The following is a 14,441-nucleotide window of genomic DNA, read 5'->3' on the forward strand; positions in this document are numbered from 1 at the left end:
ATCTTAGATCTTCTAGTAACTAACAGAACGAACGTCTCGAATTAGTGACAGTAGAGTAAGGAATTGGTAACCTCAAGGCTGTTAAAGCATCAGCGACCAAAGTTGTTAACAGGAGTGTTAAGAAGGCAGGTTAACATTTTTGCTTAGCAAATGAGGCAGGAAATTCATTGCATATGGTGTGAGAACTCAACATAAAACACTCATTTCTGGAGGCGATGTTATGTAACATCAACGGACAAAATTCATAAGTACTGCACAACACGTTTTAGGCATATATATGCCAAGCAACGTAGTAAGGAATGCGACAGACTTGCTGTGGATCTTTAATCGTGTTAGAAAATTGCTAAGGAAGCAAACGGAGCGTCATCGTAGTTTTAAACAAAGTCAAAGCCGTACTGATAAACAAAAATGAAAACAAGCAAAAATGCTAGCAGGGTATGCAATGCGAGAAGCGTTGAATGAATTGAGGGGAAAAAAAGGAGAACCAGCGAACGATCCGATGGAAGATTCAATGAACTTTATGTTTTAGGTGAATTCAATAAACAAATTCAAATTATCTACGTGGCAGATCAGTTACGACAGTGAGAGCTAAACGGAAAATGACAGAGAGTCCCAATTACTCAATCCGATCTTTCGAAATTGTTTCATTGCAGAAGACTATAATTCACTACTAGCTGTCAATCATCGCACCGACACCGCATTGACAGATATTGAAGTGGAGTAGGAAGTCAAATAAACTGACCAAAGAAGGGAAACTGAGCCTGGTGAGATACCTGTACGATTCTAAAAGGATTATTCGAAAATGCTTTCTCCCCATTTAGCAGCAGTTCGTCGTAGGTGACTGGTCCAACGAAGGATTCCAAGCCACTGGAAAAAGAGCAGATCATTCCCATTTTAAGGTGAGTCGTCCTACTACTACTCAGCCCGAACACGCCATGAAGGCCCAATAGTACCGACCGACCGCCGTGTCATCCTCAGCCCACAGGCGCCACTCGATGCGGATATGGAGGGTCACGTGGTCACCACAACGCTCTCCCGGCCCTATGTCAGTTTCCGAGACTGGAGCCGCTACTTCTCAATGAAGTAGCTCCTCAGTTTGCCTCACAAGGGCTGAGTGCAAAACGCGTGCCAACAGCGCTCGGGAGACCGGATGGTCACCCATCTAAGTGCTAGCCCAGCCCGGTAGCGCTAAACTTCAGTGATCTGATGGGATCTGGTGTTACCACTACGGCAAGGCCGTTGGCGAGACATCCTACAGATACTCATAATTATAGGGCTATATCACTAACATCAATCGCTTATACAGCTATAGGGCACGTTTATATGCTCTAGTATTATGATCTTTCAGGAGAATGAATACAGGGATCGGACAAAAACATGGAACCTCGGCGAGAAATGCGTACTTAAATACAAATCCCGATGCTGGCCAAGTGTGTAGGCTGTGCTGTTGTATTTGCCCACTAACGGCACATATGAAATGTCCTCATTACGTTGGAAGAGTCAGTCGTGGACAGAACAGTCTTCTGTGTAGTTGTGAATGCGCGATCGCTATCTACCTCGATCATCGTTATCTCATCTTGCCACTATTTTGCAGGAAGTGTGGTATAAGATTCCACTGGAAACCATACAGGACTAGTATTTATCCATTCCGAGGTGTGTCAAAGCTGTTTCTAATTCCAACGGATTTCCTGCACCGTATTAGGTATGGTAATATGTTTTGAATTTGGTGTTTCCATATTTTTGTCTACCCCCTGTAAGACTTTTGTACAAGACATCACTGATTCCGCAAACATCGGTTTGCGAAACTTCGTTCGGTCTATTCATCCATGAAATTAAGAGAAAGTAGATTACAGCACCAAAACTGATGCCATAACTGTCACGCAGCGAATAAAATTCATGCTTTCGGAATAACGGGCTAATATTGTGAGTCAATTCAGGAGTTGCTGGCAGATAACGCAAAGTATCGATATTAATGGAGCGAAAACATTGAAGGAAAAATTAATTTCTGAAATTTGTGTCAAGTAAGTGTCTAATTCCATTAAAGAAACGCAATTCCATTGCAACGAAACCGGACGTACTTATGTGAGGTCTAACTTATGTGAACAAACGGCCGGAGTACTTTCTTATTTAGCGACTTGACAGCACACATTAGATGTAAAAAGTAGTGGGCACAACCGTTATTTGGCATCTGGATTTCACATACTGGACAGAAATGTGTGAATGCACCAGATTTCTTTTCAGCTTGTGCCAGTAATAGCGTCGAGCGGAGTAGTCTTGGATCGGCCTGTGATGTATGTCCGCAATACTTGCTGTAACTTAGTAATCTGATTCGCGCTAGCGACCTATATAACGACATTTGTCTTCTGCGCTGAGCGATTCAGCACATCCGCTGGAGGCTCTTATTGAGCGCGTGTCCCAGATACAAATCACGCAGATCGTCTCTGAAACCTTTCCAAATCCAGTTCCCCGAACACACTGCGCATGATATTGTGGCGAATCAACTGACACAATGTCGTATTTCACAGGCCTCGCAGTTTCAGCTATACATGATTAACTGTATGTCCACCTTTTTATCGCTCTTTGTCCAGTCGCAAACTAAAGTGTGTTCGATAATAGACAACTATATATGTATGTAATATAGTCATATCGTACAATTGAGCTGGCCGCTGTGACCGAGCAGTTCTAGGCCCTGGAACCGCGCTGCTGCTACGGTCGCAGGTTCGAATCCTGCCTCCGGCATGAATGTGTGTGATGTCCTTAGGTTAGTTAGGTTTAAGTAGTTCTAAGTCTAGGGGACTGATGAGCTCAGATTTTAGGTCCCATAGTGCCTGGAGCCATTTTTTGAACTACAGATAAAACTGTTTTGACCACGACTGACACTTACAACGTATTGAGGACATCGAAGAGAGCCGGCCGCGGTGGCCGTGCGGTTCTAGGCACTTCAGTCCGGAACCGGGTGACTGCTACGGTCGCAGGTTCGAATGCTGCCTCGGGCATGGATGTGTGTGATGTCCTTAGGTTAGTTAGGTTTAAGTAGTTCTAAGTTCTAGGGAACTCATGACCTCTGATGTTGAGTCCCACAGTGCTCAGAGCCATTTGAACATCGAAGAGATGCCGCTCGTGGTCAAACACAGCAGTGCAATCTGCAGGATTAGTTACCACCTGCATTTGTGTTCAAGCAGTTAAGTCCCACAGTGCTTAGAGGCATGTTTGAACGCACAATTGAAGTCCGCTTGATTTATTTAATAAGCATGTGTCTGTGGTACCTTCAGCAAAGAAAATGTAGGAAGTTCGCTTAGTGACCTTACGTATTTTCGTTTTTCATTTAAATATCTCCCTTCGTCCAGTGGTCACAATATATTGTGCTGAAAATATTAGATTTCACCTTTTGCCCTTGTAGAATTCATAGAGTTCAGATACTATCTGTCTCAGTTTGTAAGTTTATTTATTTGATAACTTTAAGATATAATTTTATGATTTTAATGCTTTTTTCTTACACAGAATGAAATAGCTGAAGTGTGAAGATTTTAAAACGGTCTTAACCATAAGTTGCTTAGATAGATGTATGGGGAGATTACCTCCCAAAAAACCTAAGGAGAATAATCTAAATTCCTGCGAACTTGATCACATGTACCGTAAATAAATTCTCGGACAGGGCACTCTTGTATGCGCAGAAGGGATTTTCGTTTGAAGGAACAGACTGGCGTGGAGAGTGTGGTGGTGACGGGGCGAATGGAAGGAGGAACACGAAATGAGACAAGCGCGAACACCGCGTCCTACGTACTTCCCATCATCCCCTCTCTCTGCACACATACACACTAATGTTGTGCTTGAAATACATCAATCGAACTGTACCTGATTTTGGGTTGCATGCCGGCCGCGGTGGTCTAGCGGTTCTAGGCGCTCAGTCCGGAACCGCGCGACTGCTACGGTCGCAGGTTCGAATCCTGCCTCGGGCATGGATGTGTGTGATGTCCTTAGGTCAATTAGGTTTAAGTACTTCTAAGTTCTAGGGGACTGATGACCACAGCTGTTAAGTCCCATAGTACTCAGAGCCATTTTTTTTGGGTTACATAACCAAAATTTGCTCTGATTAGGCTACATATACGTTTAGAGCTTATCAGAAAACACACACACAATTTGCAGATAATATGGTCTAAATTGTCATACGTACGCCCTTTGATAATGAATGAATTGAAAATGTAATTTAATTACTCCTATAATAGCAGAGTCGTTGTCAAATCAGAAGCAACCATTTTATGGGAAAATAACAAATGCCATTTAGCATTTGTTACTTATATTAAGTGAGGACGGCTGAACCAAGTTTGAGTGGTATTGCATTTAGCTGTAATTCCACCCACTTACTTAGAAAACTTGTAAATACAAGTACAGGCGATTATTTGAGACTCCTAAAGACATTACATATTCTGAATAAAATTGGAGTTCAAATTTTTTTCACTCACTTTTTCTTGTTTTCTACTAGGAGAGGTTTATAGTGGTTGGTTGGTTGTTTGGGGAAGGAGACCAGACAGCGTGGTCATCGGTCTCATCGGATTAGGGAAGGAAGTCGGCCGTGCCCTTTCAGAGGAACCATCCCGGCATTTGCCTGGAATGATTTAGGGAAATCACGGAAAACCTAAATCAGGATGGCCAGACGCGGGATTGAACCGTCGTCCTCCCGAATGCGAGTCCAGTGTCTAACCAGGTTTATAGTGGACTGCGTACCATACAGGAGAGGGAGGCAAAAATTTCCGCCTTTCCCTCTTAGTGTTGGCAGTACACATGTGCTCTCTGCTTTGTACCAAATGGATATAACGAATACTTAAAGGTTTCAGGAAAACAAGTAATCAAAAGTACCATGTCTAAAGAATCAGGTATCACTGTATTAAACATTAAAAAATTTAAAAAAGTAATCTCGACGACAAAAGAACGCACAAGTTTGCTGTGGGATGACACACGACACTCTTGGCCAAGCTCTTTCAGTTTCAACCGATTGAAAAGTACAGAGGACAACGGTAACGTAATATGCGAGTACAACGGTAATGTGATGTACGAGCAACAGTTAGGGAAACCGGAGCAATGAGCTTAATTAATAACGAGATACTCAAATTCAACACGAATTGTAGGGCTTCTAGCTGACTACTATTTTTGTTGATTAAAATCGAGGTGGTGTACTTCATGTATCGTTATAGAATTTTGATTTTATTAGGCATTAACTACATTTAAAATGCTGTTATTTTGGTCTCTGAATCTTAATTACCTTTCCAGTACAAAAGAGGTCTGATAATATGAGCTTTTATATAAAACTTTCCGTATAAGTACAATGTAAACTGGACAGAAACAATCATGAGTTTCAAAGAAACCAAATCAACTGATAACTTGATTCTCACATTTTCTTCAGTTAACAGATGTATGTCTCTCTGAAATACCCACCGCTTGCCACGACAGGAGTACATAACACTCCTTGCACATGCCGTCAAATTTACAAAGAAACTGCTAAAAGAAACGTCAACAAACGGCCAAATGTGGTGTAAGCAGCATCGATAGACAGGCTAAGAAACCACAAAATTCGATCCTTTGATACGTACTACAGTTTTAGCAGGGTCCGATCATTAATATGCTAGGATGTACACAGAAGCCATAGAAATTTACAACACAAAAACAATTTTAATACAAAGGAAGATGAAACCGAAATCAGACAATTATGGACCCTGTTGTTGTGGTCTTCAGTTCTGAGACTGGTTTGATGCAGCTCTCCATGCTACTCTATCCTGTGCAAGCTTCTTCATCTCCCAGTACCTACTGCAACCTACATCCTTCTGAACCTGCTTGGTGTATTCATCTCTTGGTCTCCCTCTACGATTTTTACCCTCCACGCTGCCCTCCAATACTAAATTGGTGATTCCTTCATGCCTCATAACATGTCCTACCAACCGATCCCTTCTTCTAGTCAAGATGTGCCACAAACTTCTCTTCTCCCCAATCCTCTTCAACATCTCCTCATTAGTTATGTGATCTACCCATCTAATCTTCAGCATTCTTCTGTAGCACCACATTTCGAAGGCTTCTATTCACTTTTTGTCTAAACTATTTATCGTCCACGTTTCACTTCCATACATGGCTACACTCCACACAAATACTTTCAGAAACGACTTCCTGACACTTAAATTTATACTCGATGTTAACAAATTTTTCTTCTTCAGAAACGCTTTCCTTGCCATTGCCAGTCTACATTTTATATCCTCTCTACTTCGACCATCATCAGCTATTTTGCTCCCCAAACAGCAAAACTCCTTTACTACTTTAAGTGTCTCATTTCCTAATCTAATTCCCTCAGCATCAACCGACTTAATTCCACTACATTCCATTATCCTCGTTTTGCTTTTGTTGATGTTCATCTTATATCCTCCTTTCAAGACACTATCCATTCCATTCAACTGCTCTTCCAAGTCCTTTGCTGTTTCTGACAGAATTACAATGTCATCGGCGAGCCTCAAAGTTTTTATTTCTTCTCCATGGACTTTAATGCCTACTCCGAATTTTTCTTTTGTTTCCTTCTCTGCTTGCTCAATATACAGATTGAATAACATCGGGGAGAGGCTACAACCCTGTCTCACTCCCTTCCCAACCACTGCTTCCCTTTCATACCCCTCGACTCTTTTAATTGCCATTTGGTTTCTATACAAATTTTAAATAGCCTTTCGCTCCCTATATTTTACCCCTGCCACCTTCAGAATTTGAAAGAGAGTATTCCAGTCAACATTGTCAAAAGCTTTCTCTAAGTCTACAAATGCTAGAAACGTAGGTTTGCCTTTCCTTAATCTAGCTTCTAAGATAAGTCGTAGGATCAGAATTGCCTCACGCGTTCCAATATTTCTACGGAATCCAAACTGATCTTCCCCTAGGTCGGCTTCTACTAGGTTTTCCATTCGTCTGTAAGGATTTCGCTTTAGTATTTTGAAGCAGTGACTTATTAAACTGATAGTTCGGTAATTTTCACATCTGTCAACACCTGCTTTCTTTGGGATTGGAATTATTATATTCTTCTTGAAGTCTGAGGGTATTTCGGCTGTCTCATACATCTTGCTCACCAGATGGTATAGTTTTGTCAGGACTGGCTCTCCCAAGGCCGTCAGTAGTTCTAATGGAATGTTGTCTACTCCCGGGACCTTGTTTCGACTCAGGTCTTTCAGTGCTCTGTCAAACTCTTCACGCAGTATCATATCTCCCATTTCATCTTCATCTACATCCTCTTCCATTTCCATAATATTGTCCTCAAGTACATCGCCCTTGTATAGACCTTCTATAAACTCCTTCCACCTTTCTGCTTTCCCTTCTTTGCTTAGAACTGGGTTTCCATCTGAGCTCTTGATATTCATACAAGTGGTTCTCTTTTCTCCAAAGGTCTCTTTTAATTTTCCTGTAGGCAGTATCTAACTTACCCCTAGTGAGATAAGCCTCTACATCCTTACATTTATCCTCTAGCCATCCCTGCTTAGCCATTTTGCACTTCCTGTCGATCTCATTTTTGAGACGTTTGTATTCCTTTTTGCCTGCTTCATTTACTGCATTTTTATACTTTCTCCTTTCATCAATTAAATTCAATATGTCTTCTGTTACCCAAAGATTTCTACTAGCCCTCGTCTTTTTACCTACGTGATCCTCTGCTGCCTTCAGTACTTCATCCCTCAAAGCTACCCATTCTTCTTCTACTGTATTTCTTTCCCCCATTCCTGCCATTCGTTACCTGACGCTCCCCCTGAAACTCTGTACAACCTCTGGTTTAGTCAGTTTATCCAGATCCCGTCTCCTTAAATTCCCACCTTTTTGCAGTTTCTTCAGTTTTAATCTACAGTTCATAACCAATAGATTGTAGTCGGAGTCCACATCCGCCCCTGGAAATGTCTTACAATTTAAAATCTGGTTCCTAAATCTCTGTCTTACATTTATATAATCTATCTGCAATCTGTCCGTATCTCCAGGCTTCTTCCATGTATACAACCTTCTTTTATGATTCTTGAACCAAGTGTTAGCTATGATTAAGTTGTGCTCTGTGCAAAATTCTACCAGGTTGCTTCCTCTTTCATTTCTTACCCCCAATCCATATTCACCTACTACGTTTCCATCTCTCCCTTTCCCTACTACCGAATTCCAGTCACCCATGACTATTAAATTTTCGTCTCCCTTCACTACCTGAATAATTTCTTTTATTTCGTCATACATTTCTTCAATTTCTTCGTCATCTGCAGAGCTAGTTGTCATATAAACTTGTACTACTGTAGTGGGCGTGGGCTTCGTGTCTATCTTGGCCACAATAATGCGTTCACTATGCTGTTTGTAGTAGCTTACCCGCATTCCTATTTTTTTATTCATTATTAAACTTACTCCTGCATTACCCCTATTTGACTTTGTATTTATAACCCTGTAATCACCTGACCAAAAGTCTTGTTCCTCCTGCCACCGACCTTCACTAATTTCCACTATATCTAACTTTAACCTATCCATTTCCCTTTTTAAATTTTCTAACCTACATGCTCGATTAAGGGATCTGACATTCCACGCTCCGATCCGTAGAACGCCAGTTTTATTTCTCCTGATGACGACGTCCTCTTGAGTAGTCCCCGCACGGAGATCAGAATTGGGGGACTATTTTACCCAAGAGGACGCCATCATCATTAACCATACAGTAAAGCTGAATGCCCTCGGGAAAAATTACGGCTGTAGTTTCCCCTTGCTTTCAACCGTTCGCAGTACCAGCACAGCAAGGCTGTTTTGGGCAGTGTTACAAGGCCAGATCAGTCAATCATCCAGACTGTTGCCCCTGCAACTACTGAAAAGGCTGCAGCCCCTCTTCAGGAACCACACGTTTGTCTGGCCCCTCCGTTGTGGTCGCACCTACGGTACGGCTATCTGTATCGCTGAGGCACGCAAGCCTCCCCACCAACGGCAAGGTCCATGGCTCATTGGGGGGAGGTTATGGGCCCTAGTGCTAAGTAAAAGAAACAGTGCCTACTGTTGTGCCGCGCGAGTTCCGTAACTAAGTGGGCGCGAATCCGTGACCTTTAGAAGTGATCGGATGACGTCACGACCAGTCTATTGCGCAGTTATGTATAAACATTTCGACTTCTTGAGCTTGTTCCGACGTGGAAATGAAGTAACTACTTCTTTATAGCCTCTGAGGATGTCTTCAGCGTAAGGAAGACGAAACGTTAAGAATGTCGTAGACCACCAAGAATGTAAACCTGCGTGAAATTTTATCGTTGTTTAGATCTACCATTTAGAGCATGCTTTCAGATATTTCCTAACGGTGTGGTGTAGATGCAGTCTACGTTAGAAAGTACTCTTGTAATCTCTCAATCCATATCACACAATTACCATCTTTGTTAGCTAAACTGAGTCTGATTTCCAGTGCTTTTGGACATTTAGCAGTCACAACGGCTAGTATACTACTTCTGATTTGTGACCTCCTCTTTGCATTTACTACAAATATTCCGGCATTAATTCAGTACAATGAAGTACCTAAAGCCCTGTGATCCATTTGATACCAGTATAAATTTTTAGGCTCCTTCTCCACACTGTACTCTTCATTAACCACATTCTATTTTCAATACGAACATAACTCTCAATATGTACAATAAAACTTAACGGGACTGTCGTAGATTGAACAGCTTCGTCGGTCTCGGTGTCGTTGAAATGTTTGTTTCGCTTTTAGTTGACATTCATAAATTATACGCATTGTAGAGCAACTGACGTAGTAGAAGTGGTGGAAAGAATGCGAGAAACGCATTTTTCAACATAAATGCTGATGTTATTCAAGCCTGCGGTTTACGCTGTTGTATTTGCCCACGGCCAGCCGCTGTGACTGAGCGGTTCTAGGCGCTTCAGTCCAGAACCTCGTTGCTGCTACGGTCGCAGGTTCGAATCCTGCCTCGGGCATGGACGTGTGTGATGTCCTTAGGTTAGTTAGGTTTAAGTAGTTCTAAGTCTAGGGGACCTCAGATGTTAAGTCCAATAGTGCTTAGAGCCATTTGAACCATTTGCCCACGTGCAGTGCCGGCAATACATTGTAAGTGTCAGCGCCGTTCAGAGAAGTTTTCTGTGTAATTGTGAGTACATTATGTCGGAGCTCCGTGTATTCGAACGGAGTGCTTCCGTAACTATGTCAGCGGAAGTATTTGGTGCTTCAAGAGGCAATATATGGAAGATTTATACCGCATATAGGGACAGCAGAAAAAAATCATCATCTGAGTCACAACGTGGACCAACGAGTGTAATGAGTGATCGTGACGAACGGTCACTGACGTAGGCTTGACGCTTGTAGGGACGGGGGAGCGGCAGTTTCAAACGTGGCTCTGGGCGCTAGCGCAATGTGACATCACTCGGTTCCGTAGGAGGACTGAATCGCTAGGAGCTGCCCAACTTGCCATCCGTGAATGCGCCACTCCGACCCTCTCTGTGATGTGCCAGACGCTGCCATTACAGCTATACAGGCGGAACACCGTGCCATCCCCGGTAGTCAGTGATTTCAAATCCCGATGGCTATGTCGGAGACATATATCGAAAGCTCGAGTGTTTTATTCGAAATGAAGCGGCCTTAAAGCAGAGACGATTTTACTGAGGCATGCCACCGCGAAAGACTCCGAGGACTCAGGACACTGAAGAGTATTATGACAACAAAAGAAAAAAAAATACAAGAGTACGACAGCAGCAAAAGTCACTGTACAACTGAATGTCGCACATAAACAACACGAAGGGAGTTCCATAAGCAGGGAACTACAAGGCGAGCTAGAATTCCAAACCATTCATCAGTGATGCAACTGCCAGTAACAGGAAACGTGGTTGCCGAAGCCACTGGAGCAATGGGAAAAAGTATTTGGTCGGATGTGTTTCTCACTGTTTCCAACTTCCCTAAGAGTAATAGGGGGGGGGGGGGGGGAGGGATGTGTCGATGGCGGTTTGGACAGCAATATCAAGGTATGCCATGGGCCCAGTGCTTACTCACTAAGATCGCATTACTGACAAGAGTTATGTGGCCATTTTCGCTTACCAGGATCATCCTATGGTACAATATTTGTTCCCCAATGGCGCTGCTGTATTCCAAGAAGACAGGGTCCCTGTTCACATAGCTCGAATCATCGAGGACTTGTTTTTTGAGCACGACGATGAATTGTCGTATCTGCCCCGTCCACCACACTCACCGCATCTCAGTATCACCGAGTCTTTGTGGTCTACATTGGAGAGAAGTCTGCCTGATCGCTATCCACCTCCATCAATCACTGATATCTGAACGTGCCATTATTTTACAGGAATAATGGTATAATATTCCCGTAAAAACCATGCAGTACCTGTATTTATCCAATACAAGACGACTGGAATCAGTTTTGAATCACAACGGGCTTCCTACGTCCTATTAGGCATGGTAATGAGTGTGGTGGTCCATACTCTTCTCCGCCACCTATATGTCCTCCGTATCCTATTCCTATGGCGAACGAAAGAGTTCTCTATTACAACCGTCTATAAACCCTTAGAACATGTATTTGCCGAACTTTGAAAGGGTAAAACACGAAATATCGACGAATTTGTGTGCTCTCCGTTCACAACGGGCAGACGCATGGCATTCTCCAGGACTCCGTTTCTGACGTCACGCAGATGCAATACTTACACAAACCACCTGGTCTGGTCGCTCCTTTGCACGTAAATGAGCGTAGAACCACCACCGCTACGGCCACCTGCAGTGAGGTATGCTCATGAAGTGGGTGCTAAAAGGAGTGCAGTCTCTTTGGATAGATCGCAACTGCTTCTTAGTATAACCTAATGGTATATTTTGGACAGTCTCGCTACAAGTCGTGGTGAAAATTTATTATGAGGTGAAAAAAATCAGAAAAAAATATATGCTTGTATGAAAGAGCGTACCTTAGTGTCGGACAAAATGTTCGTGTTCTTGAGTCGCAGTTGTAAAAGTTTTAAAAAAAAATTACGAATAGCTTCATTGATGCCATATGGGGAATACAACGGACCCCGAATTTCACCTTTTATCCTTTTGAGCGAGACACTGCAAAATCTTAATCAAGTAGAGAGCGATTACGGACGAGATCTTTAATTCAAATCATTTTTATCACATGGGTGATAATTTCTTTGGCGGACAGAGAGCCGTGTCTGTTTTCCATTAAATGTTATGCAGCGACAAAAATCAGAATTATCCGCCGTGATTTTTGGAATACTCAGTAAACTTTCAGGAATTTCCACAAGTAGGATCTGTTTCCGGAACCTGCACATTCAGACACTACTCTTGTCAGAATAATGTCTTGAATGTTCACAATAAGCCATTTGAATTTAATCATGGTGAACACTCTGTATTGGTATCATGATCAAACTATCTAGTAAAGTTCTTGAATCTCATTCAGTTCAGATTTAATTTAATCTGCTCTATAAATAAATCGTCTATCACAGTGTTGAAATAAACAATCCTCCGTCAGATTCATATAATGAATTTTTCAACAGCATCATTTTTATTTCATTTCGAGTCGCTGCAGCTTTGAAACATACATAAAGCCTGAAATAAAAATAAGCGATTGCCTTCACGGCCGCATCAATACACACATTCAGCACACTTATGTAACACATGAAATTATGACACAGTATTGTTAGTTAATAAACGCATTTTGCGGCATTAAAATCAAGCTCGACAATGGGGTGTAATGTCGACGGAAAAAATGGTTTGCGAAACGCTGTTCATTGCAGTAAATAAAACGATGCTGTCAATGCTGATAATATTTTGGTGATAGCACTTTGTACTGAAACAATTACAATCCATTTTATTATTACGGTCGTAAACGAATCTGGAAGTAGCAAATGAACTGGAAAACTGACTTCCTAGAAGAGCACATGAAATACAAAACCAATTTTCAACCTACAGGTCACTGACTTTGTCTAATGTGCAATAAGCGAAGGTTGGTTGGTTGGTTTGTGGGATTAAAGGGACCAGACTGCAACGGTCATCGGTCCCTTCAATAAGCGAAGGGAATCAAAGGCAAACTGTAGGGAGGATTCAGAGGAATTTGTGTGCTGTCAACAACCGCGTCAGTTAGCGAGCAAACTTGATGATGCTATATTTCTATAATCCTCTCTTCAGGCGCTCTACAACTACATGAAGTAGTGCAAGCGCCCTTGCCTTACAGAGTTACTGACTTTCTTAAGTTTTGGTCACGATGGTTGATCGAGAAGGCCAATGCAAGGCAGATCCCAAAGTCAGTATTTCAACGCCGAAAATATCTCATTCCGTAATAGCACGCTACTGAAATACCATGTCATTGTGAGGCATTTTTTCACTGTGTACATTGTGCATCAGTTCAATGCAAGTGGGTTGTTGCTCTGTACAAAAAGTCTCTCAGCATTCTCGTTCGACCCATATTTTTAAAATCACTCATTGACTGATAATTTATTTACTTCTATTGTGCATGTAAGATATTTCTTTTATGCTATTAACAGATTACCTAGATACCAGGATACAGAACGTTTCTAAAGTAAATGTAGTTTTATTGTAAACTCAATATAAAACACATATTTCGTACATCGAATTTGGTGGTATTAATGAAGTGATCCTGAAGGATGTAGAGCAAGTAAAAAATTATACAAATTTTTATTTGCAAATTAATATAGTAGTTGTTAAAGATATGTAAATGTATCCATATTAAAGAACCCTAAACAATTCCTAACTTATTTATGGGCAAGCTAAACACTTGTAATTGGCTTTTAATATCTAAATAGCTGCACACAGACGGTTATTTTCTCAAACAGCAAACATGTACTTAAACCAGTATAAGATAATTTAAGTTCAAAAATGGCTCTGAGCACTATGGGACTTAACATCTATGGTCATCAGCCCCCTAGAACTTAGAACTACTTAAACCTAACTAACCTAAGGACATCACGCAACACCCAGTCATCACGAGGCAGAGAAAATCCCCGACCCCGCCGGGAATCGAACCCGGGAACCCGGGCGCGGGAAGATAATTTAAGTGTTACTGATATTTTCTGTGACTTTCTTGACTGCAAGGCCGAATCCTTATAAGGAAATTAGGCTCTTATGACGTCACAGGTAATAGTGCAAAATGTTTCACATCCTAGCTCACAATCAAGAAGCAAAGAGCGACAAATAGGAAAACCAATGTGTTAAGCGACCAGTTGCCGTTTATTATGATGTATTATTGAGCTTTAGACAGTCAAATTTCCAGATACTATTTACGTTATAACTATAATGTTATAATAAATAGCTAGCGAGGTACAGCTTTTGAAAAAGCTGTCAATTAGTTTAATTACTAACTTGTTTGTTTTCAGTTCGTTATCAGTGATCTTTCAGTAAGGTTGCTACATGCAGTTCAGAAATTTTAAGAGTTTTAAATCAAGAATACACATAAAATGCGAGGATCTGCAAATACAGG

General features: G+C 41.7%; 1 pseudogene; it reads right to left on the reverse strand.

Annotated features, from left to right (window-relative positions):
- Nucleotides 1-1,126: 1,126 nt before the first annotated feature.
- On the reverse strand, nucleotides 1,127-1,244 carry LOC126250573 (5S ribosomal RNA; annotated as a pseudogene).
- Nucleotides 1,245-14,441: the final 13,197 nt, after the last annotated feature.

This window comes from Schistocerca nitens, chromosome 3, assembly GCF_023898315.1.
Source record: "Schistocerca nitens isolate TAMUIC-IGC-003100 chromosome 3, iqSchNite1.1, whole genome shotgun sequence".
NCBI lineage: Eukaryota > Metazoa > Arthropoda > Insecta > Orthoptera > Acrididae > Schistocerca > Schistocerca nitens.